The sequence below is a fragment of the Podarcis tiliguerta genome (genome assembly GCF_965153285.1).
Source record: "Podarcis tiliguerta genome assembly, chromosome: 5".
Lineage (NCBI taxonomy): Eukaryota > Metazoa > Chordata > Lepidosauria > Squamata > Lacertidae > Podarcis > Podarcis tiliguerta.
Window position 1 is genome coordinate 95,912,995 of NC_139538.1, and position 27,203 is coordinate 95,940,197.

The window sequence follows — 27,203 nt, forward strand, 5'->3', positions numbered from 1 at the left end:
GGAAGAATGGATCCCAGGCTGTGAAGCATCACGGCCAATGTACCAAGATGGCCCTGAGCAGATTTACAAGGAGGCAGCCTTCAAGCTGCAACTAAAACTGTCCATCTTTGCTGCCTGAGCAAAACAACTGCAAGACAAACTTGTGCAGGTTGTGCGGCTGCATTGGGGGTGGGGAAGCCTGATCTACATCCCATTTCACATCTCACCAACTGCGCTGACTCAAAGCGGGAGAATTTCCTGGGAGGCTGCAGGCACAGCTACAGCATCTCAACTGAGCAAAGTCTCTTGATCGGTCAAAGAGATGCCATGCATTGCGACTTGCTGTTATTTTTATTAATTATAGTTAAGTAATTATTTACTGTGGTTGTTAAGAGTAAACTGTTTAATTATTATTTGCTGATACTTAATTTTACTGTTTATCGTTATATTCTAACGGATTATTGATTTATTTGATATGTTGTTTATTTTAAAGATATTTTTATTATGACTTTTTTATTGGATCAGATTATTAGGTGTGTGATCTTTTCTGTCTTTCTTGTTGTTTCTTCAGCTTGTAAACTGCCTTGTGTATAGTAATATAGAAAACTGGTATGCAAATTAAAAGTAAAATGAAATGAAATGTTTCCTTAAGCTTAAAATCGTCATCTTTTCCCAAAGCCTCAGTAGGCTGACAACAGCACAGGCCAGGTTATTTATTTATTTTTTAAAACATTATGCCCTGCTTTTCACATGTGTCTGAAAGTAGCTTGCAAAGAAGAAGAATATAGAACACATTATGTACAAAATTTAAAACATCAGGAAATGAGAACATTCATAGTGCAAAGACATCCGGAGGGGGGGATGTTTTGATTTAATGTCTGAAACTTTGGAGGGATAGTGCCTGCCTGGTTTCGACTGGGCGGGATTTCCAGTCTACAAAGCAAATGCATTTAACTGAGCAGATGTTGGCTGAGGATGGACAAAGGAATTGGGGTTCAATTCTGTCCTCCTGGGGAGCTGGCTGGATGGCAGCTAAGCTTTTACATACTCCTACCTTCTACAAGAAGAGTGGAAGGGATTGGCAGCTCTAACCCAGTCAAGGTGAAACAAACATAATTTGCAGGAGGTTTCCTTATCCCACTCTGTTACATTTATAGAATGGTGGAAGTCCATATTTATTTATTTAAGAATTTTATACAGTACTTCATTTTCCACTATGTATTTTTCATTATTTTTCTGTAAGCTGCTTTGAGACAAAGATTAAAACATCATAAAATAGAAAAAATACAGCAATATCCACAGTGAAAGGGCCTTCATAGATATGGCAAGCAGCTTCTGAAAAGCTCTGCTAACTTGAGATGCTCTAGCTGTGCTTGCAACAGCCCAGGAAGCCCACTTGCTTTGACTCAGCACAGTTGGCGAGAACATACACACCACAGCTAGCAGCCACCGAGTGCCTCATCTTCCATGGATGTGTCTCAGCCCCTTTTAAAGCCATCCACGTTGGTGGCCACCAGCACCTTTTGTGGGAACATCTTCCACAGTTTAAGTTCACATTTCTCTTTGCCCTGGATCTTCCAACATTCAACTTCATGTGATAGCCCTGAGTTCTAGAATTATGAGAGATGACATAACATCAGAGAATAATGTCAGAAGATTATGCACAGCTGAAGGACTGCTGCAGCAACCCTGTAAATAGCTGTAGCACTGCTGGCCAAACTCAAGAACAATCACCGAGCTTTGCTGTTGCATCTGTAACAGCAGTAGAACTTGGGCCTTTTTCTCTGGGTAGTTCGGAAGACCAGGCTTCCATTAAAGGAGTGGAATGGCTTTCCTAAGAAGTGAGCAAGGGGCTCCTTTCTCACATACGCTAACAGGGCTGGAGAGCTTTGAAATGAAAGCCCAGTCAGGCCTGCGCACAAATCTTCCAGGAGCCCATCGCTCCGGCAACGCCTGAGTGCCCCAAGGAAGGGGGAGGCCAGGTCCCGCCAGGGAGCAGGCGCAGCGTGATTTACCACAGCTTCTGCTTCAAGTGGTAGTCAGAGCGAGTTCAGGCATGGTTCATCATTATTATTTCATCAATTAAATGCACGATGCTCAGCTGGCGTCCGTGAAGTGGGCCATCACAGACGCATCCAAATCCAGGTCAAAGGAGGTCTTTGTTCTTCTGCACAAAATACAACGAAAACCCCCTCTGTGCCATGTGATGCTTCAGGCTAGGGGAAAACAGAAACAAGGGGATAAAAGGAGCTCTTGGGATGTAGAATTTGACCAGGGACAGCTTACTGGATCCAAGGACAGCTCTGTCATGAGGAAAGTGAACTTTGGTCAAACTTCAGCGAAAGATCCCAGGCCACTTGAATAATGAAAATAACCCCAGATATCCTAGTCATCTTTTCCCCCAGGCTCTTAAAATGTCCTTGTTTGTGATGAGTATGAAGAGAAAGAATACTGTAGCTCAGAAGGTTTTGCAGGCAGTTCAATTGATTTGGGGTTTTGTGTACAGCAGCTAACAGACCATTGGAGCATCTTTCCTAAGTGGTTGCCGGCTAATGCTTAGCTGTCTCAGTGAGGTGCTAAACTTGTGCCTGAGTTGTACTGCCTGCAAAGAGGGGCTCACACAACTGATTTTTCCTCTTTCAAACTAAATAAATCTGCCATTTAAAAACCTAAATGTCAGATAGAAGATCATGGTAGAACCCTTCTTCCTGGCATGGTTGTTTTGAATGTGATGGGAAGGGGGGTTCTGTTTGTTCATTTTTGTGTTTTGTGTGAGGAGCCCTCAGGCACAGGAGCTCCCACCTACAGCCTGAAGTGGTATAGCCCAAGCAGAGGTTTAACATCTCACTAAAAACTGAGCCTCGTTTACCCTTCTGTTCAACCATAAACTTCCTTCAGTCAGCAATCAGCTGTCATTAATTCCCAAGGTTTGGAAAAGAAGATTAGCAGCTAATGAGAAGAAGGCATGCACAGTGAAAGGGAAAGGTAAAAGAAAAAGGACCCCTTGATAGTTAAGTCTAGTTGAATTTGACTATGGGGTGCAGCGCTCACCTCCATTTTTAGGCCAAAGGAGCCAGTGTTTGTCCACAGACAGCTTTCCGGGTCATGTGGCCAGCATGACTAAAATGCTTCTGGTGCAATGGGACAATGTGATGGAAGCCAGAACGCAAGGAAACACCATTTACCTTCCTGCTGCAGCAGTACCTATTTATCTACTCACACTGGTGTGCTTTTGAACTGCTAAGTTGGCAGGAACTGTGACAAAGCAGAGTGGTGCATTTTCAATCATAAACAAAGCAGGGTTAAAACTTAGGTCAATGATCGCTCCCATTTGAAGGAATTCATTCAAGGTATTGAGGGGTGGTGAAAACACCCATTTAACAGGACAACGGCAACTTTATATCGATGTATTACTTAATATGAGGATTGCAAGTTGTAAGGAATTAATAAATTAGAAATGGTGCTCACAATTTTTGGTCTATTAAAATGGTGCCTATGATTTATAAGGCACCAGAGATTGTTTTTTAAAAAATCTTTTTAAATATAAGAACTTATGAATTCTTAGTAAGTAGAAGGAGCTTTTAGGAGGGGCTTCCGATATGGTTTCTGCCGACTGTGACACATGTTTGCATAATCTAAAAACAAAGAGCAGGGCTTTATTCATTGCACGCTCCAAGAGCATCTCTGCAGAGATGTACATCTATATTATGAACAAAAATTCTTAATACAATTTAGGCTTTTTAACATTACTTCACTTTTTTTTACTCTTTTACATTACTTTACTTAAATGAAGGCAAATTTGACTACGACATCTACTTTGGAGAGTGATTTCTACATGCAAAGGATGCTAAGGAACATAAGACATGCTTCAAAGTGAGAGGAAGACTGCTACGTGTGTTCACTGGTTGGGAACAGCAGCCTGCTTCTGTGTAGCTGGATGGATAAGCTAATATCAGGGGTGAACAAATGATCGGCTCTGTTGCCCTTTCAAATACATCATGATTGATTGTGATTATTTGAGACACTAGATAAATTAATACAGAGTTTTCAAAAACGTTCAATATGTTTTGCTGCACTGAATGTTTCTAGATGTCACACTGTAGTTTTGTATTTAGTACCTTCCATTATGGATGTTTTCATTTGTTCTAAATCGTTATATCTCTTGCTTTATATTGATTGTAGGGACATCTAGAATTATTATTATTTTACACTGCATATCTACTGATGAATAACTATTACTAATCTCACTGTTGGCTAGCGAAACTGGATGATATGTTATACACAATGTTGCAGCAACATATTTAGCTCCTCCCTTTGCAAAGTGCATTGTATAGGAACTTAGCTATGCCCAGACATCATGGATGTGCCATGCTTATCTGCCCCCATCCTAGCTACAGAGCCAATGGTGCAAAGTGAAGGCAGAATAATGCAGAGCACTATGAGCGCAAGGTGCAAGGTAAGCTTTAGTTTTGTATTACAGAAGCATAAGCTAAAGACATGTTTGCCTTTTTTGGTACCAGTCAAGCATTTAAGATGCATCTGTTGTATCTTTCATAGTTTTAACTTGCAAAGTGTCAGGAAATGGAACAATTTTCACATCACAATCAGTGATCCAGTAAGATGAAGTAGCCAAAAAGTTTTATTATGGGACTAAAAAGTTGGATCACATGGCATCACCAGAGAACGAGAATCAACTAATCATATCTGGAATCAAAAATAGCTGCCTGCTGCTGTGGGTTAAACCACTGAGCCTAGGACTTGCCGATCAGAAGGTTGGCAGTTCGAATCCCCGCAACGGGGTGAGCTCCCGTTGCTCGGTCCCTGCTCTTGCCAATCTAGCAGTTCGAAAGCACACCAGTGCAAGTAGATAAATAGGTACCGCTCCAGCAGGAAGGTAAACGGCATTTCCGTGCGCTCCTCTGGTTTGCCAGAAGCGACTTAGTCCTGCTGGCCACATGACCCGGAAGCTGTACGCCAGCTCCCTCGGCCAGTAAAGCGAGATGAGCGCCGCAACCCCAGAGTCAGTCACAACTGGACCTAACGGTCAGGGGTCCCTTTAGCTTTACTTTTACTACTAAGAACCGTATGTACTTTATGCAAAAAGCTAAAAAAATAATGCGTATAGACAAACACAACCCATCTGTAGATAAAAGCTATGTTCTGTCACACTGAAGGAGGTAAGGTAAAAGGAGGACCAGGAAACAGAACCCCAAACTGGACAATACAGACAGGCTGGACCTAATGGCTGGAGTCACTATGGAGTAGGAAGTAGATTTATCCCTGACCTCACTGGTGTCCCTTTTACGTTCTCCCTTTTCTGAAGCCTGTGGGGATCTCTAGCAGAATTCTCAGCCTCCTCACCAAACTACATGCTTTAAAGAGACACTTATTCAGAATTGATTGTAAAAGAGAACATAATCAAATAGCAGGGAAATAAGCTCTGGCCATTGCTTCCAAACCTAACATAGAGCACCAGTGGGCAGAGTAATTCATTCCTCTCCTGACCAAAAGTTACTCACTAGAATTCATACACAGCCAAGCAAAAAGGGATGTGCTGTATTTGCTCCATGATGTGTCTCTAAAGGGGGAAAGGAAAGGAAAGGAAAAACAAAGGCACTTTGGGGGTTGCATTTTTGGTGGAAATGGGTCCAAACTACTTACTGGTTCCTCCAAACATTTTCGATAGTGTGAAAAATATCTCCTGTTGTTGGTGATTTTATGGCACTCCTTGCAAAAACATTAACTTATTCACCTAGATGGGCCTCATTTGGTATTGCTCGTAATTGCCACAGTGACAGATCTGGCCACATAATGCAGACATATCATCCCATTCACTGCATAGCTCCTTTTGGGTGAGATCACCTATAAGACTAATCTTCAAAGGGCAAAGAAACATGAGCCAGAAGGGAAGAACTGTGCAAAGCATCAGCAATTGCAGGGAGGGGTGTGTGGAGAGAGATGACAAATATTTGAAAAAGTTCATTATTGCGGGGGAGAAATCACTCCAAAGAAACTGTTGATTTCTATTAGAAAACAGAAAGTGGAGAATATCTAAGATAGCTCTTTCTCACTCTTACTCACTTTTTGTTTGGCAGACACTTCCATATATTACGTATATATACTGTTTATCCAGTCAGAAAACAGATAGTATGACTTAGAGCCAGGGTTTAATTCGCCCTTGGGTAAAAATCCTCATATTTCATAAGAATATGTTTCATACCACATTTCATAACATTAAAGAACTTTGTGGGGGGAGATCTGTCTGGTGCCCCCTCCTGTCCCTTGAGCATGCAACACCTCCAAATAAATAGCTGTCTTACTGACAAGAGTTACCTAGCACTGCTGAAAAAAGGCAGCAAAAAGATAGAATAAGATAGAAATAGATAGTTATTTCAAAAGGCATTCCCTCCAGCTTTTCAAGCCTATTAACTATTCCCAATTTTCTAACTGCAGCCTTCATGCAACAAATTACTGAATCCTACAAAAGAGGTAATATTAAATCACTGACAATGTTATGACTGGCTACTGGTGACCAGTATGATTGTGTTTCAAAAAAGATGTAGAAAAACTACTCAAAATCTCAACAGCAATGAGCTCACATGATCAATGAGTTCACATGAGTTCTTTTATGAAGGACAGTCCCATCATGTTTATTCATCACACTGGAAATAGTTGTTCCCAGTTCCTTTACAGGAGGAGAAAATGTGCCCCACGTATTTCTCTGACCAATTCTACATGACGACGCAGTTGGTCTTTAGGGACTCGGTACAATGACCCTAAAGTGATCATATGAATTATATTTCAGAGCTGGCTGCACTTGAAAAGAGGAGGGAGGGGTTCAGGGCTGCTGCCTTTGCTTTTCAGTTGGCACGGATGTCCTTTTAGAATTCAAATAAGGTCCGAAGGACAAAGTACACTCTGCACTTGTATCACCAATGAGCCCAGCTCTTCGTGTTCCCTTCTCAGGAGGTGCTGTCATGACACCTGCTAAAAGAGGTGTCTGGTGGCAGAGCTGCTATCAAATATTCAGGAAACAAACGTTATGTTGAAATATTAACTCACAGAAATGAAGTCTGCTTTTTAAAAAATGAAGGATCCAAACTAAAACCCATTAACAAAGTTAACGGGAATCCACATTTCAAACCCTCTCCCTCTACCCATATTTAATAACTGCAATATTTATTTTCTCACCATGTGAAACAATCTCTGGTGTGTATTGGGTCTGGTGTGTACACTGGGTCAAGTACCTATTATTTACTGTGGAAGGATGTATGGATCCAGAATTGGCCTCCACAGTCACTTATAGACTCACTGTTAAGACCGTTAAGACTGAGGTTCATGGAAGACAATCTTACTCAGCTACGAGTGATCACAAAAGAAGAAAGACCAGCTTTGTGGCTTTGGAACCAAATCTAACAGCTTTGCAAGCACCTGGCATAATCCATTGGGGTTGGGGAAGGAAGGTAGGGAGGTGGTACTTAAATCTTGTTTAAATCCATGGGTTCAAAGGTTCATTCAGACATTCAAATTAACACTTATTTCCTCATCATTTTTTTCGTTCAGCATTTGGTGACCAGCAGCAGAAGATGTGAACTGATGTTGGGTGTTATAAAAGTTCTCCTCTCTGTGATATTAGTTCTGTGGTGGCTTTTTCACATTTGCAGTCGTCACTTGATGTTGCAGCCACATAGTGAACTCAGAGGTGGAATTCTAACCCATAACCCTCACAGATGATATGAAGTATTTAACATATTTTCATCAAACTGTATCTCCCCACTGACCATTAAGGTGACCTAAACAAGCATGTGATATAAAAACTGAGGTGTTTGGAAGCCTCCTCTATTCTATTTAATAGTGTGGTTAAAATAAAATAAACATAATCTGAAAGTTATTTTTCCAAATTCTTATATATGTTTTCTGTTGCCCAACAGAAGTAAAAGTTTAAATTCAAGATAATAACTAGGAACTATCTAGATAGGGCCTCCGCCCCAATTCCCCTCTTTTGTGAAAGTCATAGAAATTCATGTGGATTTCAATGGAATGTATGAGTTAGCATTCTGAGATATGAAATTGTGAAAAACGACAGTACAGTGGTACCTCTGGTTGCGAACGGGATCCGTTCCAGAGCCCTGTTCACAACATGAGCAGAACGCAACCCGCATCCGCCGTGTGCAGGTCGTGATTCACTGCTTCTGCGCAGGATGTCATTTTGAGCATCTGCGTGAGCAGTGAAACCCGGAAATAACCCTTTCTGGTACTTCCAGGTAGCCGCGGGACGCAACCTGAAAAGATTTAACCTGAAGCAAATGTAACAAGAGGTATGACTGTATTAGGGGATTAGATTTGCAGAGACGTGCTAAACAATAAACAGGACTGTGTTATCTCAACTTTAGGGTGAAAAAGTTGTTGAGAGTTTTTGTGAGATTTTTGGGCAAAATCAACCCAAAAACACACACACCACATTTTGGGGCTACAGTGGTACCTCGGGCTAAGTACTTAATTCGCTCCGTTCTTAACTTGAAACTGTTCTTAACCTGAAGCACCACTTTAGCTAATAGGGCCTCCTGCTGCCACCGCGTCGCCAGAGCACAATTTCTGTTCTTATCCTGAAGCAAAGTTCTTAACCTGAAGCACTATTTCTGGTTAGCGGAGTCTGTAACCTGAAGCGTATGTAACCTGAAGCGTATGTAACCCAAGGTACCACTGTATTTTGATGGGGAAATGGCAGAAACGGCACTGCTTCCATGGGCTGCCATACATCCAGATTTTCCCAAACTTTTTTTTTCTGATTTCTGCCCAGACACTGCTGCTGACTGTAATATTCCGGACATATATGGCAACCCTATCAACTTAAAAGTGTGTTATTTCCATGTGGTTGAGAGTTGTGCATGATTAAGGCTGCAATCCCTCAGAGTAAGCATAACTGAAAATAGTGGGACTTACTGCTACATAAAGTAAGTTCAGGATTAATTCACATCTCCCAAAGTTTAACTGGAGTTTGCCAGCTATCTAGATGCACAGAAGCAGCTTGTTTGCACCGAAGCTTGCCTACCCACCATGATGCCCTGATCTTATGTTACCAGCAGAGCCATGGAGTCGACTGTGGTGCAGCTGGCTGTCACGCTGCTTTTGTCACCCTGAAGGTTCTGTGGTGCAATGTTTGAATGGCTAATTTCAGAATGTGACAGTCGTGGATTATTGCCCTACCCTTTGCCAGTCATGCTGCAGGGATCTACGGAACTCTTAATTTATTCCCCATGCAGTCAGACAATTCCATGAAAGCACTGGGAGATGGAGACTCCGAAGGTGGAGACTGAGGTTCCATCAAAATGGGGGTGACATCCAGCACTGTGCTTTTCATTCAAGCCAGGTGAAGTAGTGAGTGTTATGAATCAGTCCCCGGGTGCAGTAAAGGACCAGATAAGGATCAGGATGTCTCACTCCAGACAAGATGGAAACACTGTTAGTGGGAGAGGAATAGTTTCACTGGGGGCTGTATTCCTCTTAAATATCAGGCTCATCGTTTGGGTGTGCTCTTGGGTGTAGTGCTGTCATTGGAAGCCCAGTCAGCTTTGCTGGCTCAGGGCACCTTTGGTCAGCTTAGGCCAAAATACTAGCTATGACCCTCTCTGGACAGAGATAGCCTCCCTACAATTATTCATGCTCTCACAACCTTTCATTTAGATTACTGCAATGTGTTAGATGCCAGGGCTGCCTTTGAAAATTAAATTGCTGTAATGTGTTACATGCGGGGCTGTCTTTAAAAATGGCCCAGAAACGTTAAATTAGTCCAGAATAGGACAACATGATTTATTTCTTTTTAGCAAGGATGCTCAATACACTTATGGTACACCACTGATTTGGCATCTGTATTGGAGTTCAGCTCAACCTTGAAAACCGTAAGTGACTTAGAGCTAGGTAACATGAAAGATTGTCTCCACACATATGCCGGAACCCTAAGATCATCTGCAGAGGCTCTTCTCTGGGTGCTGTCGGAAAATGAGATAAGACAGGTTGCTATTACAGTGCGCCTGTGCCAGAATGCCTTCCCTAGAGAGGTTGCCCAGTGCCTGTATTGGGGTATTCTCAGCATCACCTGAAGACCTTGCTATTTTTCCAAGATATCCAGTTTTTAAAACCAGTTTTAATGCTTTATAGACCTTTAACACTACTGTTTTATTCATTGTTGATTTTATTCTGATGTTGCATTGACTTGTTTCTTATTCTATATACTTATTCTATTGGTAATGAGTAGTGCTAATTTGTTGACATCCATCTGCCTCAGACACAATGGAGTGTGCCTCTGGGGGCAAATTCAAATCACTGGAAAATCACAGCACCCACTACAGAGACTGGTAACTCATAACTGCTGCCTCCTGCAGTGTTTTTGCTGCATTTGCAGCACCAAAGTGACCTCCTTGGGGCACAGGCCTGGGCAGTGTGTCTGGAGGTCCTGGGCTGCCCCGATGACAAGACCCCCCTTCTTGGTCTCGCTGATGTGGTCCAAAGGAAAGCAGAGGAAGACTACAAGAAAGAAGATTCCACCTAAACATTAGGAAGAACTTCCTGACAGTAAGAGCTGTTTGACAGTGGAATTTGCTGCCAAGGAGTGTGGTGGAGTCTCCTTCTTTGGAGGTCTTTAAGCAGAGGCTTGACAACCATATGTCAGGAGTGCTCTGATGGTGTTTCCTGCTTGGCAGGGGGTTGGACTCGATGGCCCTTGTGGTCTCTTCCAACTCTATGATTCTATGATCTGGCACCAGCTTGGCCGCAGGACTTGCCAGAAGGAGGTTTACAAGATGGCGGTCTTAGGGATTCCACTCTGGATTTGTGTAGGATTTACTTCTCCCAAAGATGTTCCACACGGCAGTGGATATGGATTTTTCCTTGGGGTTTACTCCAGAAGCCTTCCTCACAGATGAGCAAAGCCACAAGGCAGTGGAGGTTTAGGGTCAGAGTTTTCCTTCTCCTAGATGGCCTGCCTTTCCAGGTTTATGAGTCACATCTGCCCCTTACTTTCTTCTGCAGTGCAGTGTTAGTGTTAATATGCTGCAACTGAATAAAGAAAAGCTGGAGATGAGATTGAATGGCCGAGGGCAGAAATGTAGTTACTTTCCATTGCTCCAATGATGTGGTGATGCTGGAATGGGGAGTAACCAAACCACTGCCCCTGCCTACACGAGGTGCTTCCTGACTTGGGGGGGGTGTCCTGTAGAGACTTGGGGGGGGTCCAGTAGAGTGGGGGGGGGGTCCTGTAGAGACTTCAGCAGCTCCAACTCCACCACTGCTAACAAATAAGTCCAGCCTTTCACCTTTTGTAGAACAGGTGCGGCTATTTTCAGTTGACATGTTGAAGTGGATAATATATTTTCCTTTTTTCATGACAAAATGTCAATAAGGTTTTGTAAAATGTGCCAAATTTAAAGATTACACAATAAGGGTGGTAAAGTTAATCTGCAAAACTGTTTTGGTTTCTACCTTCCACAGCCAGACAGACCCTACTTCACCTTACAAAATGTTATACACACAAGACAAACAAATCACAGGAGTACAACCAGAGGTGCAGAACTCAACAATGACACAGGATTACTGCCTCTTTAACTAGCGCCTACTAGTGCTATTATCATTCAGAGTGCCTTATCACTCCATGCACAAATATTATGACTAGCTGAGCATCTACAGTAATCACTACTGTAACTGCGTACATATATTTGTATTTAATATTGCAGGCTGTTGCTGTCACCATGCTATAAAAACCAAAATGGCATTAATGTCAATGCTGGGGATTTGCATAACGCTGACAAGAAAAAAAAGACTGGCATGTTTCTTCAGCATGCAAGATAAATGCTTGGCCATGCTCAGAAGTATTCAGATAGCAGCTTCTAAACTGACTTAAGATACATACACATTCCGTATGATAGATCTGGTTTGCCTGGAACCCCTTAAAGAGGCAGTTACTAACCCAATTCTTAAAAAAACATATTTGGACCCGGCCACTATGGCCAATTATTGTCCGTTCTCAAATATTCCATTCCTGGGCAAGGTGACTGAGCAGGTGGTTGCGGAACAACTTCAGACACACCTGGAGGATGTGGACCATTTGGATCCCTTCCAATGGGGATTCAGGCCCCATCATGGGACTGAAACCACCCTGGTTGCACTGGTCAATGATCTTTGGTGGGCTAGGGACAGAGGTGAAAGCTGTTTCCTGGTCCTGCTTGATCTCTCAGTGATTTTTGATGCCATCAACCATGGTATCCTTTGGACCATCTAGAGAAGCTGGGAGTTGGGGGCACTGTTACGCAGTGGTCCCGATCCTTCCCCCTGGGTTGTGTCCAGAAATAGTGGGGGTTGATTGTTTGGACCCCTGGGCACTCACTTGTTGGGTGTCTCAGGGCTCTGTCCTCTTTCCCATGCTTCTTAACTGCTGCAAGAGATCACCAGGGGGTTTGGGCTAGGTTTTCACCAATATGCGGATGGTAGCTCTACCTTTCATTCAAAACAAAACCAGTGATGGTGGTGAACATCCTGTGTGGGTGACTGGATGCGTTTGGGGAGTGGGTTGCAGTTAACAGATTGAGGTTGAATCCTGACAAGACAGAAGTACTGTTTTGGGGGGACAGGGGGCGGGCAGGTGTGGGGGACTCCCTGCTCCTGGATGGAGTAAGTGTGCCCCTAAAGAACCAGGTGTGCAGCCTGGGAGTCATTTTGTACTCATAACTGTCCACGGAGGCCCAGGTTGATTCTGTTTTGGGGGCAGCTGCCTACCAGCTTCATCTGGTATGCCAGCTGAGTCCTTCCTGTCTGCACACTGTCTTGCCAGAGTGGTGCATGCTCTGGTTATATCCCGCTTGGACTACTGCAATGCACTCTATGTGGGGCTACCTATGAAGGTGACTTGGAAACTACAACCAATCCAGAATGCGGCAGCTAGACACTGGGAGTGGCCACCGAGACCATATAACACCTGTCATAAAAGATCTACATTGGCCCCCAGTACATTTCTGAGCACAATTCAAAGTGTTGGTAAAGGTAAAGGTAAAGGTACCCCTGCCCGTACGGGCCAGTCTTGACAGACTCTAGGGTTGTGCGCCCATCTCACTCAAGAGGCTGGGGGCCAGCGCTGTCCGAAGACACTTCCGGGTCACGTGGCCAGTGTGACATCGCTGCTCTGGCGAGCCAGAGCCACACACGGAAACGCCGTTTACCTTCCCGCTATCGAACTGCTAGGTTGGCAGGCGCTGGGACCGAACAACGGGAGCGCACCCCGCCGTGGGGATTCGAACCGCCGACCTTTCAATCGGCAAGCCCTAGGCGCTGAGGCTTTTACCCACAGCGCCACCCGCGTCCCAAAGTGTTGGTGCTGACCTTTAAAGCCCTAAATGGCCTCGGCCCAGCATACCTAAAAGAGCATCAACTCCCATTGTTCAGCCTGGACACTGAGGTCCACCTCTGAGGGCCTTCTGGTGGTCTCTTTACTGTGAGAAGTGAGGTTACAGGGAACCAGACAGAGGCCTTCTCAGCAGTGGTGCCCTCCCTTTGGAAACCCTGTGGAAACCCTCTCCCATCAGATGTCAAGATAAAAAGCTATCTGACTATTAGAAGTTATCTGAAAGCAGGCCTATATAGGGAAGTTTTTAATGTTTGATATGTTACTGTGTTTGGTGTTTTAATTTACTGGAGGCCACCCAGAGTGGCTGGGGCAACCAAGTCAGATGGGCAGCATATCTATTATTATTATTATTATTATTATTATTATTATTATTATTATTCCTCACAGTGGATGTGTGTTCAAATGACTCCCAGCACACTACAGAATGCCAGTTCAGCTCTGTTCAGATAAATCCCTCACATGCTGAGGGCAGGAACAAGACTGTGCCTTGTCCCTTTGGCACCCCTGTAGCTATTGGTCATGTCTGCCAAGAGGCTATGTTCTTGTATATGTGTAAAAGGGGCCTATGCGTGTAAGCATGCAAGTTGGACCCTACAAATGTGTTGGCCTATGACTCCCTGCTGGAGCTGATGGGAGCTTTACTCCAAAACATCTGGAGGATGTCAGGTTAGGGAAGGTTGACGTAGGGATTCTCTCGGTGTTCATCTGAACAGCCTGTTGTCTTTACCCAGACCCTTTGTGTGCATTGCACAAACTTCAATCCTGGTACCCCTGGGGAAGAGGGAGCAGAGAGCCAGGTCAGATAGCACTGAGTGGAGACTCGGAAGATCATGGTAAGTTACTTCATCCCTGTAGTCCCAAACTATTAAAATTCCAGCTGCTCACAGATGATTCTCATGTAACTTTTAAAGGAGATGGATTCTCTTTAGATTTCCACCTCTCTTAAATAGTTCATGAAAAGGAAGAATACATAAGGCTGCCAAGTAATTAGTGAAATCATAGCCAAATAACAGTATAAGGTTTAGTCAATCAGGCAAGCAACTGAATCTGCGTACATTGGCATATGAGGAAAACAATGTTTCTAAAGGGGGGTGGGGAATGTATTTTCTTTCCAGATCAAGCATGCATGTGTTGCTATAGGCAACATCAAAGAGGCATTCCCTGTTCTCTCTCATACAACTGGAAGCATCTATTTTTAAGATACTAATTGAAGTAAAAATTCAGTTTTTATAAGCACTTGCATGAAGCACAAGATACTTCACTGTCTGAGGTGAAGGACAAGTTACCTGCCCCCAACTGCAAATACAAAAACTTAGCAGAGTAGACTGGGATAGTGTCCTTCACCATACCTGAAAGTTGCAGACTAGTTATGGGGACTGATGGCAGGCTGCACAGCACACACTGCCTGTCCTCCCATTGCTACCAGCCCCTTAGCATCTGCTACCTGAGGCAGTTACCTCTCTCTGCCTAACGGCAGGGCTGGCCACTTTACATTGTTTTTTGTTCAAAGCCTGTTGACCAATAAATTGGGGGCATCTTTTTAGTTTATCACAATGTTTTAATCAGTTAATGTAACTGGGGATTCCACTAAACATGGTAGCCCTGTAATAAAGGCACCACTGGGTCTATGTCAGATGACAAAGCAATTTCCAGAAATTTTGTGGTCCTGCCGTAAACACTGGACCCACTTTCTTCTTCAAATTAATCCCCCCTTTCCCATGAAACCTTTGGCATGCAGGAAATGCATGCTTTGAATGCAAAACATCCCAAGATCAGTCCCCAGGTAGAGCTGAGAAAGCCTGCAATTCTAGTGTATGTAGACAATACTGGGGTAGATAGACCAAAGCTCTAACTCTGTATAAAGCAGTTTTCTAAGTAATCCAATGGCATACAAATAAACCCACTGAGTTAAATGGGGATTATTCCCAAGTAACACTCTTACATTTCAGGTACCGCAAAACCACACTTTTTGCTCCAAGAGATTTAATATACCTAGCCTTCTACTTGTACGAATACCCAGTAAAGCTAGATGGTGTATTCTGCCTTATTCCAAGGCATGAACCCAATTAACTGACATATTCATGTTTCATATTGCATCTGGTTCTATCAGAGGATGACTTTTCCTTCTGATGCAACAGCACTCACGGTGCTCCAGCACAGAATGGTTTATGTCAGTCAAACTCCATCAGAGACCAGTAAAACAGAGAGAGATAACTCTACAAGATACAACTTTCCTTAATCACAAGAATGAGAATATAATTTGCATGTGATAAGGGAAACAGATTTTGATAATGAACATATATTATTATAAATGTATACCAACGCCAGCTCTCAAAATTACACCATGTTCTAGTGCAGCAGTAGGAACCCCAAGCCTGTGGATTGGGGAATGTGGACCTCCAAACTTTTCTATCTGGCCCTCAGGACTGTCCCCAATCAACATACTCTTCCCAAGTCACAACACTCATCAGTTCTGCTCCATATTCTTCTCAAGTGGTTTATGCTTCACTGAACTGTAATAATGTCTCTTGCATGCTTGCATGGATGCTAGAGGGGTGTGTGTGTGTGTGTGTGAAGACCTATGGCATTTGTGACCAAAAAAGAAGCATAATATGGTAGGAAATAGTACCATTAAAAAAAGGTAGGAAGCTAATCAGATGATGGGATAGAGCTGTTGCTATCTGAGATCAACCAGATGGTGCAACTATGTAAAGCCCCTATCCAAATAATGTTCTTTGAACACCCTCCTTTGCTTCTAAGTGAGCGACTGCTATTAATTCTATCAGGGAAAACAGTGTTGCTCTTGGGGACACTGTTGCAGTGAGGGAAAACCTGCCATCCATCCCTGATTGGGAGCTCAGCCTTCACCAGCAAACAACCTCTCAAGAATGTACAAAGTGTTGCTTCTGAACACAGAGTTGCACTGCATTTTCCAGGGGACCTTGGGATACACAAGATCTACTAAATAGCTTGTTACTGTATGAGCACCAGCACTTGAGGTGGAAAATAAAAACAAAAGCAATAAAACCAAGACTGTTGCAATGTAAAATGAAATGCCGAAACAACTACAACAGCTGCACACAATAAATAGTTGGTCAACACCCTCGGAAAGTCTCTTGATACAATAATGACTGGCAGAAAGGATACTGAGAGATTGGTAGGTGGGAAAGTTGTTCTAAAGAGAAAACTCTGAACCAGGGGTTTGGCTGGGCTACAACTTCCATCATCCCTGACTATTGACTATGCGACTGGAGTCTTACAGCATCTGGGGTGCTACAGGCTCCCCACTTCTGCTGCAAACCATCCAACACTTCATAGCTGTCAAGTGTCCCTTATTTGAAGGGACAGTCCCTTATTCCAGCGCCATGTCCCGCTGCTGTCCCTTATTGACAGATGTCCCTTAAATGATGTCCCTTAAATTTCAAAGGAAGCAGCTCCTCTCCCTCCCTCCCTGCCGGCCAGGGAGTAGGGAGGCTCCAACTGTGTTGCTTGGCTGCGTTGCTCACCCAATAAGAAGTCTAAGAACGACTGGGGGGTGGAGCTTGCATGCCTTGTGTGTGGCTAGTTAATGCAAGCTGATGGGGTTTTTGAATGCTGGGCACCATTTTGTTGCACGTGCTGCTGCAAACTTTGCAGTACAAAGCCAGGCCGGGGAGCCATCTTAAGTTGAGGCTGCATAGGCCTTGTGGTGCATGTGATTCAGATTCTATTCAGTTGAACCTCTGGTTACAAAGTTGGTTGGACAGTGTTCTCGAAACTACCAGCATGAGTTTGACCAGACTGCAGGAGGACAGGAAGACTGGAGTGCCTGGAACAGGTGAGGCTGCAGGTCCCTTATTTTGGCTGCTGGTCCCTTATTTTCAAGGCTGCTGGCCCCTTATTTTCAAATCTGTAAGTTGACAGCTATGCAACACTTCACAGATGAAAACAGGAACACTACTGCACACATGTGGACCTCTTGCAGCACACACCACCCTCTGCACAATTACATACTTCTGGAGGCTCTTTTCTGCCTCCTGAACTTAGGATGTTAATTTTATCAATCCAGCATGACCAGCAGTCAGGGATGGTGAGAGCTTTAGTCCAGCAACATCTAACAGGCCCCATAATGGACAGTCCTGCCTTACTGGGTCCCACATGTGACATGGCATCACTCTCACGTCATTTGAGAAAGTGTAGTGGGTAGGAAGGTGCAGAGAGAGCTTTGCAGCACTGTAAGTGGTGCAGGAGGCTTTAAAAAGTTAAATAAGAAAATTTTGGGGGGACAGAAAACCTTAACCATCTCCTAAATTTAAATAAGGTACAATGAAACTCCTTACTGAAAATGTTGAAGAAATCTCTCCCCCTGCCAATGAACCGTTGGACAAGTTTCATTCAAATTCCACTCAACAACGAAGGGTAAAAAAAAAATCATTTTTTTATTCTTGGTGTAAATCAAATTAAAACGGGAAGCTCATGGCCTCCCTAGACCATCTGCCCTTAATGAAATCAACCCGGGATCCTAAATTTGTTTGTTTGGATCTAAATGGGACCTACTTCTGAATGTTCAGAATTCCAACTTTACCATCATTGTTCATTACGATTTTAAAGAAACTCTGTATAATTTGTGTACCAATAAGTGAAATATGTATGTCAAGTCATGCACTGTACATTTTGAAGAAACCTCCAAACATCTCTGACTTGTATAATTCAAGCATTCAGCATATCTATCTCTAGACAGTTCAGACACCAGACAGGTCTATATTAATGCACATCAATTCAGTTTATTCTGAAAGGCTGGTAATAAGATTATTTTTCACAAACCGAACACAGATAGACAAAATTGTTTTATTCTTGAAGAACAGTATGATTTTCAAATACATTTTTCTCTCTCTTCCCAAACCCTTAATGTGTTTATAGTTCAGAGTTAAAACCAAAAGGGATTCACCCTTTAGAAATGGAAGACTATGAGTGTGGCATGAGAAATGTACCCAGGGTTTAATATATCAGGAAGATACAAAGTCATCAATAGATTTGCTCTACAGCAACCCTAATGATTGCCAGAAAGCAACATAGGTTGGAAAAATTAAATATTGTTATCTCCAATATGAGAAGTGACTTTTTGAAAGAATGGGCATTTCATAGCTCCAGCTGCCTCCATTTAACAGCAACAACCCTGATTTTCTTATACATGTGCCTGACAAATCACTGGATATCTAATAGTGGATCTCTCTTAAAATGATCGCCACCCTACACGGTTTCTCTCTTTTTCTCTCTTCAGAGAGAATCCATAGCCCTGGTGAATTACTTACAACATGTTATGAGCAACGAAGCTGCCGCCTGCGAGAGGAAGTTCCAAAAGTTTGACTCTTCGCTGCATGAAAAAGGACTTTCTTTTATCTGTTCCAAATCTTCCTCCATTGGAAGTCCATGAGTTTCGGTGTTATGAGAGAGGGAGAAAACCTTTTCTCCATCCACTTTCTCCATGCCTTGCATAATTTTATAAAGTATATCATGTCTTCTATTGTGTCACCTCCTGCTTGTTTTTTCTTTAAACTAACTGCTATAGTCCTAAATGCTGAAAACTTTCTTCATAGGGGAGTCGCTCGCCCCCCTTTATCATTTTCCCAACCATACAATATCTACAATATCCTTTTTGTGTTGAGGTGACCAGAACTGAGCACAGTACTCCAAGTATGGAAGCACCACACAGCATTATGTTATTGGAAGTTTTATTTTCATTAATTTTCTTAATGATCCCTAGCATAGAATTTGCCTCTTTCACAGTCACCACACACTGGGTCGACATCTTCATTGAGTAATCTACTCATGACCCCAGGGTCTCGCTCCTGGTCCATCACCTCCAGTTCAGACCCTATGAGTGTGTACATTAAATTAATATTTCTTGCTCCAACATGCATCACTTTCACTTGTTTACACTGAATTGCACTTGCAATTTACTTCCCTTTCACTCAGTCTGGAAAAGCCCTTTTCGAGCTCTTCACATTCTCTACTTTGTTTTAACAACCCTCAACAATTGAGTGTCATCAGCAAACCTGGCTCACTGCTCACTCCTATCTCTATGAACAAGTTAAAAAGCACAAGTCCCAATACCACTCCTTGGGGGACTCCACTTTCCATTTCTCTCTATTCAGAAAACTGTCCATTTATACCTACTTTTTGCTTCCGGCAACCTAACCAATTCCTGATCCATGAGAGGACCTCTCCTCTTATTCCTTGACTGCTTAGCATATACAGGAGTCTTTGGTGAGGTACTTTGTCAAAAGCTTTTTGAAAGTACACTATGTCTAAATTAAGCACTACCTACAAAGAATGACAGCAAACTGGAACAGCAACCCTCTTCTGAATGGTGGGATTCAGCTCCTAGAAAATCGTCCTTTCTCTTACGCTATGCAAAAATGTTGACACCACTGGGGTTATTACAAGCACACACAAAAATATCTGCTATGAAATGTTGTGAAATGTTGGAGGATATCACTCCTGTGAAATGTTGGAGGATATGACAGTTAGAACATCTGCACTTTGAACAGTTTTTACATAGGATCAAGTGTATATTAAAACTTCCTTTCCATTTTCTTCTGCTTTTATGTCCTAAAATAGCGTTGGCTTAAATTTTTATTCTGACTATTTGTACTATTAGGAATGAAGTAGCTGCTTTATTCAGTGGGCTGTTCATTTTTGCACTATGGGTAATTATTTCCCACTACAACTTACTGTAAGATCTTACTTCAGTTAATTCTGCTCCCCTGGATATGTTCCTGCTACTAATCCAGCTGACTCAAGGTACGCCCTGTAGCATTTTATGGAAGTCAAGTGCTGTACAGATGTGGGAAATAGATTCCCTTTTCACTCCATGGATCTAATCCCCACCCCTCATCTGCCAACAGAAAGGCTCCAGGTAACTTCCAGTTCTATGTGCTTTGGATCAGAGCAGGTGACGCCAGGTATATCAGTGGCAGAATGGTTTAGAAGAGCCAAAGTATTTGGCTGACAATCCTCCAGGAGCCTCTTCTGGGCAAGAGTTGCAAAATGAGTGGAAGCCGTGCATTCTAGCAAAGCTTCCATTCATTCTGATTGTGTCTTCCGTCTCTACAGGGTCCACCTTAGAACAATCACATATTGTGGTAGGACGCCTGCTAAACCACATTTGTTATGGAACCACCTATACATTACATACAGACGCACGCAACAGTCCCTCAGTAGAGGGTGGGTTGCTCACAGGCAGCCCGTCCCATTTTGCCACCTGAGGCAAAATGTCCCCCACTCCATCGCTGCCGGAATGCCCCCTCTCAGCAAACCCAGTGAGATCTTTTGGGCAGGTAAGAAGAGCAGCAATTCTGTGTGCTGTAATATCTCCCTCTCCCCAGTGAAATGGGGTGAGGCAGGTTCCGGTGGTGGCAGGCGCAATGGGATGGGCAGGGTACCACTTCTTGAGCTTCTGCCACCTGAGGTGGGTGCTCTGCGGATGCTTAATTCTTTCCCCACTTGACATTTTCTGTTGCAACTTCCCATCCCACAGCTGTTTTTCATGTGATTCAAATCCCTGTGAGAGACTTGGGGACAGCCACTGCAGCAGAAAAATAGCAGGTGTGGAAAGGGTTAAGCATCCACACACACCCCGCTGCTTCTTTGCTCAAAATTGTCCCTTCCTGAGACTGCTACTCTGTTCTAAAAAGGGTATGAGGGACTCTATTTCCCGAAAGCTGGTCCCACTGCTACTGTAACTGAAAATTTGTAAGTGAATATTGGCAAGGTGGGTGGGAGGAAAGTCTAGCCAAATATGAAATAAACTAAGATGCATTATGAGGGTAAAGTACCCTGTTATTTTAATACCATGTCTCAGAGCAGCACCTGTCAAACGATATTGTGGTCTGAAGTAATCAGTGCAACTAATTACCTCTAATTGTAATACAGTTTCTGTCTTACTGCTAATACATTTAGACTTGCTAATCAAATCAAACCATCTCACCTTGCCATTCTGCTTTCAAATAAACTTTTCAGCAAGGCTTTAAGAAGCACACTTCTAGTCTCGCTTCCCCGCCCCCCACTGCTGCCTGGGGGGGGGTCGTGGGCTTTCTCTGTTTATTTCACACAGTGGCAGAATTTGTAGGAAATACCACTGCAGGTCCCACTGGGTTCCCAAATGTTTTAGTTTGACAAGCAAGGCAAACAACCGCACACATATATTTTTTGTAGTCCCAACATACTGAGCGGTGTGAAGAGACTGGAAAGAGAGATAAAAAAAAAAATATCCATCTCTTATAAGAGAAGAACATGGAAAGCCCAATCAAACCAAACAGACAATGGGAAGTAATTTTCCACATAAAACCTAATAAGGCGATGGAATTTTATATAGTGGTGCCTGCCAGTTTATTTTAAAAAGATTAGACAAATTCACTGAAAATCAGCTTATCAATATCAGTCTTGATAAAGAAATAAATAAATGACCGCTGAATGGAGTTCCCATTTTCATTTAAAGAACAGGTGCGTAGAGAGAAAAACTAGGGCAAGGCTCTTGTCTTCAGTCACTGCTTCTAGGTATTCCACAGACTTCTCCCTGATGCGCTACCTTTACACAGGCAAATAGGTTTTGATCTTGGGAGCATGCAAACACGAATGCCTTACCTGTAGTCTTAATTTCAGAAGAAGCTGTACCATGTGATGTTTCCAAATTTGTAGTTTGTTTTCTAGGAGTGATACAGTCCACACACACAGGATTTGCAATGAAGAAACTGCTTTTGAGATTCACCCATGGTGTTTCATGCTGATCATGACAACCTGATTACGATAAAACTTAAGGAGTAGACTAACAGTGCAATCCTATCCATGTCTGCTCAAACGTTAAGCCCCTTTAAGTTCAATGGAACTTATTCTCAAGTAAATGATTAAAGCAGGGGTCAGCAAATTTTTTCAGCAGGGGGCCGGTCCACCATCCCTCAGACCATGTGGTGGGCCGGACTATTTTTTTTGGGGGGGAGGGGGAATGAATGAATTCTTTTGCCCCACAAATAACCCAGAGATGCATTTTAAATGTAAAAGGACACATTCTACTCGTGTAAAAACACACTGATTCCCAGACAATACAAGGGCCAGATTGAGAAGGCGATTGGGCCAAATCCAGCCCCTGAGCCTTAGTTTGCCTGCCGATGGGTTAAAGGATGGCAACCTAAATGTCCTGAATTAATAGCTACCTTTTGTGTAACGTATGACAATAAATAATAATAAATGTATTATTTATATGCCGCCCATCTGTCTGAGTTGCCCTAGCCACTCTGGGTGGCTCCCAACAAAATATTAAAAATGCAACGATAGCCAGTTCATATTCTATCATGCGCCTTTGATTTATCATAGCTAAAAATGCATATGTGAACAATATTTTTCAAAAAGAATGAAAACACTAAAAATACAGTGGTTAAGAACAGGTTAAGAACTTAATTCATTCTGGAGGTCCATTCTTAACCAGAAACTGTTCTTAACCTGAGGTACCACTTTAGCTAATGGGGCTTCCCGCTGCCGCCACGCAATTTCTGTTCTCATCCTGAAGCAAAGTTCTTAACCCAAGGTACGATTTCTGGGTTAGCGGAGCCTGTAACCTGAAGCATATGTAACCTGAAGCATCTGTAACCTGAAGCGTATGTAACCCAAGGTACCACTGTAAACAAAAGAGAGCTTGTGTAGTGCAGTGACTAGGAAGGGGGAACTATAAACTCCCCAGGTCAACTTTCACCTCAGCCATAAGCCTCCTAGGTAGCCTTAGTCAAAGGACTATTCTTTCAGCCTCAGTCACCCATTTGCACATTGGCAAAATAGTACTAGCTGACTACAGTGGCTGAGATAATGTATACAGAATGCTTTGAACATGTACTAGATACATGTTTTATTGATTCAATCAATTGAGCACATTCCTTCGTTTATCCTTAGCACTGAGATTATCAAAATCTGAATTCATTACAGTAGGGCTTCAGGCAAGACCTCAATAGGTTTGAATTAGGTTGATTCAAATATCAGATCTGGTGGATACCCAAATCTATTAACACACTTAAGGATTCGCTCACACAATTCAGTTCTGAGTCGCCCTGCTTCACCCCCATTTTTTCTGTCCCCAGCCTTTTAAATAGATAAACATGTGTCTGCATGAAGACTACATTTAAACATATCTCCTGCACAACAACTAACAGGGTTTTGTGGCAATTCGGGTCCCTTCCCTACCCAAATCTCAAAACCTTAGATATTTAGACCTCCTCACCATAGTCTTAACATATTAACTGCTTGGTATTTGATCTCCAAGTATAGGGGTGGCATTTCACTGGTGGAGAAGCAATGCCAGGGTGGGTGCCAATTTCCTGCAAGATCCTCTTGCCAAAATCTCATGAGAGCTCATGTGTTTTGTGAAATCTCACAAGTTCTTACTGGAAATCTGTGCTGATTCTGGCACCACTTCTCCACTGGCAGCAGAGGTGGTGGGGTCTGCCTCATGGGTGTGTGTGTGTGTGTGTGTGTATACAGTGCTTTTTTCTGGGGGGATGCAGGGTTCCGCATACCCCTAACCATTTTGTGAATCTTTGTACTTTTGTCAATTTACTGTATTTTTCCTGATTTGAACCATAAAATGGTGATTTTCTTGAGTCAAAATGAGAGTACCCCTAAACATCTTTTTTGGGGGGGAACACACACAGACAGACAGACAGACACACACACACACACACACACACACACACACACACGTGGGGAGGTAGGGGGAGAGAGGTCTCCTCCCCTCTTATCTTCAGTATGCTAGTTCTGGATGTATGGAGAATTCTTTTTTCACAGGGAGAGACAGCTTGTCATTTCTCCCTGCCAGTCTAAAGTGGCAGATTCCAGGAACAATTTGCCAACAAGTCTTTCCATAATGGCCAATCCACAAATAATGCCCACCTTCCCCCATCCAGAAAAACTGTCAGACAGTCAAAGTTACATTTTATGTGAATTTCCTCACTGGATACCTGTCAAGTGAAAAATCTAACACCTAGAAATATTGTGTAGAATTGTCTGCCTCAGTGCCAAGCCTATGGGACATTGTAATTTAAAGTGTTGATGGATTATTCTTCCCCATACATACATGACCATTTTATTTGTAGAAAAGAGACAAGGGATTACATTCTTGGCTTCAATATTTAATCATGCTCCTCATGTACTAATCCACATTATGACTGAACTTTCAGTTACCATTACACACTGCAAATGCCTTTTACTCCAGTGGAGTGTCGCAGGAACATCAAGTGTGAAAGAATGCAACCAAATGGAAATACCTTATGTAAAACATTAAAGGGGCCAGTGGGAAGCATCGCAGAGCATCCTGCAAGCATGTCGGCAAAGAAGAACTTCTGCTGCATGAATTTCCAGCTGTAGCAGCTCACAGGCAAATAGCATTGTTTCACACACCACAATGTTCATGCTACACAACCGTAGCATTATGGAGTCCTTCCTTGCCTTTCGTTTATCTATTTGCTCTATTCAGAACACCTTTGTTTGCCTTTCCAACCCACTGCATGCTCTAAACAAAAAAATGTACAAAAAAAGTTTTAAACCATTTTTTAAAAACAGTCTTCAAAATAGCAGGGGGGGGGGGAGAAGTATACAAATCAGCAGTCTCTTTGTCAAACATCACCAGATGTGCTGGACCAAAGAGCTAACTGAAGCTGAAGATATGCAGGAGAGGCTACTCTTAATTCTCTAGGAAGGGAATATCAGAAAATGGGTGCCACCACTGAAAAGGTTCTGTTATAACCAGCTGAGCTTTGACATGAGTTACTTTTGTGATTTGTCTATTGCTTGGCAAATTTCTGCTGTGCACTGGGTAGTGAGAATAATATTATTGATAATTTTATTATTTGTACCTTGCCCATCTAACTGAAATGCCCCAGCCACTCTGCGCAAATAAGAACACAGAGACAGAATCTGTAAGTGCATATTTGAGGTTTTCAACCATTCTGAGTCCACGGCTCCCTTGACATTCTTTCTGCGGCTCCCCCGTGGAAAGTTCCCAGAATGACCCTATACCTATATTTACTCAGACTAAGACGCACAAGGCTCACTCTTACCATACACTGGATCATAAATTTAAAAAATCAGTCATAGAGAAGCAATAAATAAATAAATTTTCCATGCCGCAAGAGCTCCTTGCAAGACAGAGGGTGGGTTGGGCAGAAGTTTGCGCCAAGCAGGGGCCTTTTCAGAAACAACAGTCATATTACGCAGCAACAGACCCTTCAACCCATCCCTGCCTTCATCCAAGGCACCCCAGGGCACCAGTTGAAAACCACTAGCATATATATTTCCAAAACAAATTATCATATTGTGTATTGCCATATACAGAAAGGCAGTAGCTTCTGCACTTTTTACAAAATTATAAATACAATATTTATCTTACTGCAACTGCTACATAATGACAGGTTGTTTTTTCTTAAAATGTTTCCCCAAACTGCTCATAACAAGAATGCCTCGTTTTCCACTTTATATTACTATTTATTTATACACTGGCTAGTTTCTGCTCTTTGAAACAAGAATCAGACATCAAATACTGGCCAAAAATATTCATTCTAAAACCTTTGATCCTAGTAGTCAGATAACAAGAGTCAATGTTCTGAAGGAACAGCTTACTGGATCAGGAATACAGATCCTAGCTGTGGAGAAGCTAACTAGAACTTAATTAATTTTGACCTAGCAAACCTTTAGGGTCTAATATACATCCTAGCACGGGCACATGGGGGCAACAGACTTACTGCTGGTTCAGTAATATCCATAAATGTTTATGCACTAACAGCTGTCCCTGCCAAGACTGTAGACAATGCAGGTATATCAGAAAACATAATAGAGGGGATCAAAAACAGCTGTAGAAAGCCAAAAAGAAAGAAAGAAAGAAGACAGCTGTGCAAGTGAATTGGTTCCCAATGCTTTTGTTTAGGTGGGCTGGAAGGGAAGTCCCAAAGAGTATTTTTCAGTAAGAAATTTAAGAAATTTCCCTTGATGAAGAAAATATTTCAAAATCCATTCACTCATTCGGTTCTCATGGGGGGGGCATGTTAAGTGAACCCACAGAGGTGGGGTTGAGAGTTTATGGGGTGAATCTTTAGTTGCATCACCAGCTTTTTATCCTCTGAGCCAGAAGAAGAAGTCAAAAGACTTTGTTCCACATCTCTTATTCTGGTAGAGTAACACTTCAGTGAGAGAACACATGATTTTGTTGTTCGCCCCATCCCAAAGGCTCTTACATTTTTGTAAGAAAAGAAGCTTTATTCAACAGGTCAGGCTATGGGCACAGATCTCCAGAGACAAGGCTAGAGAGTTTGAGAACAGTGAGAAGTGTCCAAGACCAGGTGAAAGCTGCAAAGATGTCTTGACAAACAGTCCCACCTGCTTTTAAAAGTGAGACATGGTGCCAGGGCCAGCCCAAGACATTTTGGCACCTGAGGCGAACCTCAAATAAATTCTGGAGGCTTGGGACCAAAAAAAATCAGACTACAACATGTTTGTTGTGTCCTCAGAAATTTATACGGCCAAAGGAAAAGGGGGGGGGGGTGTCTAAATATGAACCATGTATCTGGTCCAAGATAATCCTTTCAGCAGCCTTTTCCTGTGCCATTATTACAGGACAGCAGTGCCACAATGGTACGTTTGTGGGATTCAAATCCTTAATAACCTTTCGCTCAGTACAATGCACACTTCTTTTACTAGTGTAAATGTGTACTTATATCTATAATCATCACTGGTCCAATTCACATGGCACCGCAAACCAGAGTTAAGTGTAAACAAAACTGTGTGTGCTTTTTCCCTCCCACTAGCACACAGAGGA

At 42.8% G+C, this 27,203-nt stretch overlaps 1 protein-coding gene and 1 long non-coding RNA gene across 5 annotated transcripts in view; both read right to left on the reverse strand.

Moving 5' to 3' along the window:
- Positions 1 to 27,203, reverse strand: part of PHF21B (PHD finger protein 21B) — a 184,369-nt gene that overhangs the window by 123,570 nt on the left and 33,596 nt on the right. The gene's annotated exons all lie outside the window — the stretch shown is intronic.
- Positions 1,195 to 6,527, reverse strand: LOC310677766. The gene is made up of 2 exons (XR_014511426.1): positions 5,046 to 6,527; positions 1,195 to 4,706 (listed from the first exon to the last, which is right to left on the reverse strand). It is a non-coding gene; the product is annotated as an uncharacterized lncRNA (long non-coding RNA).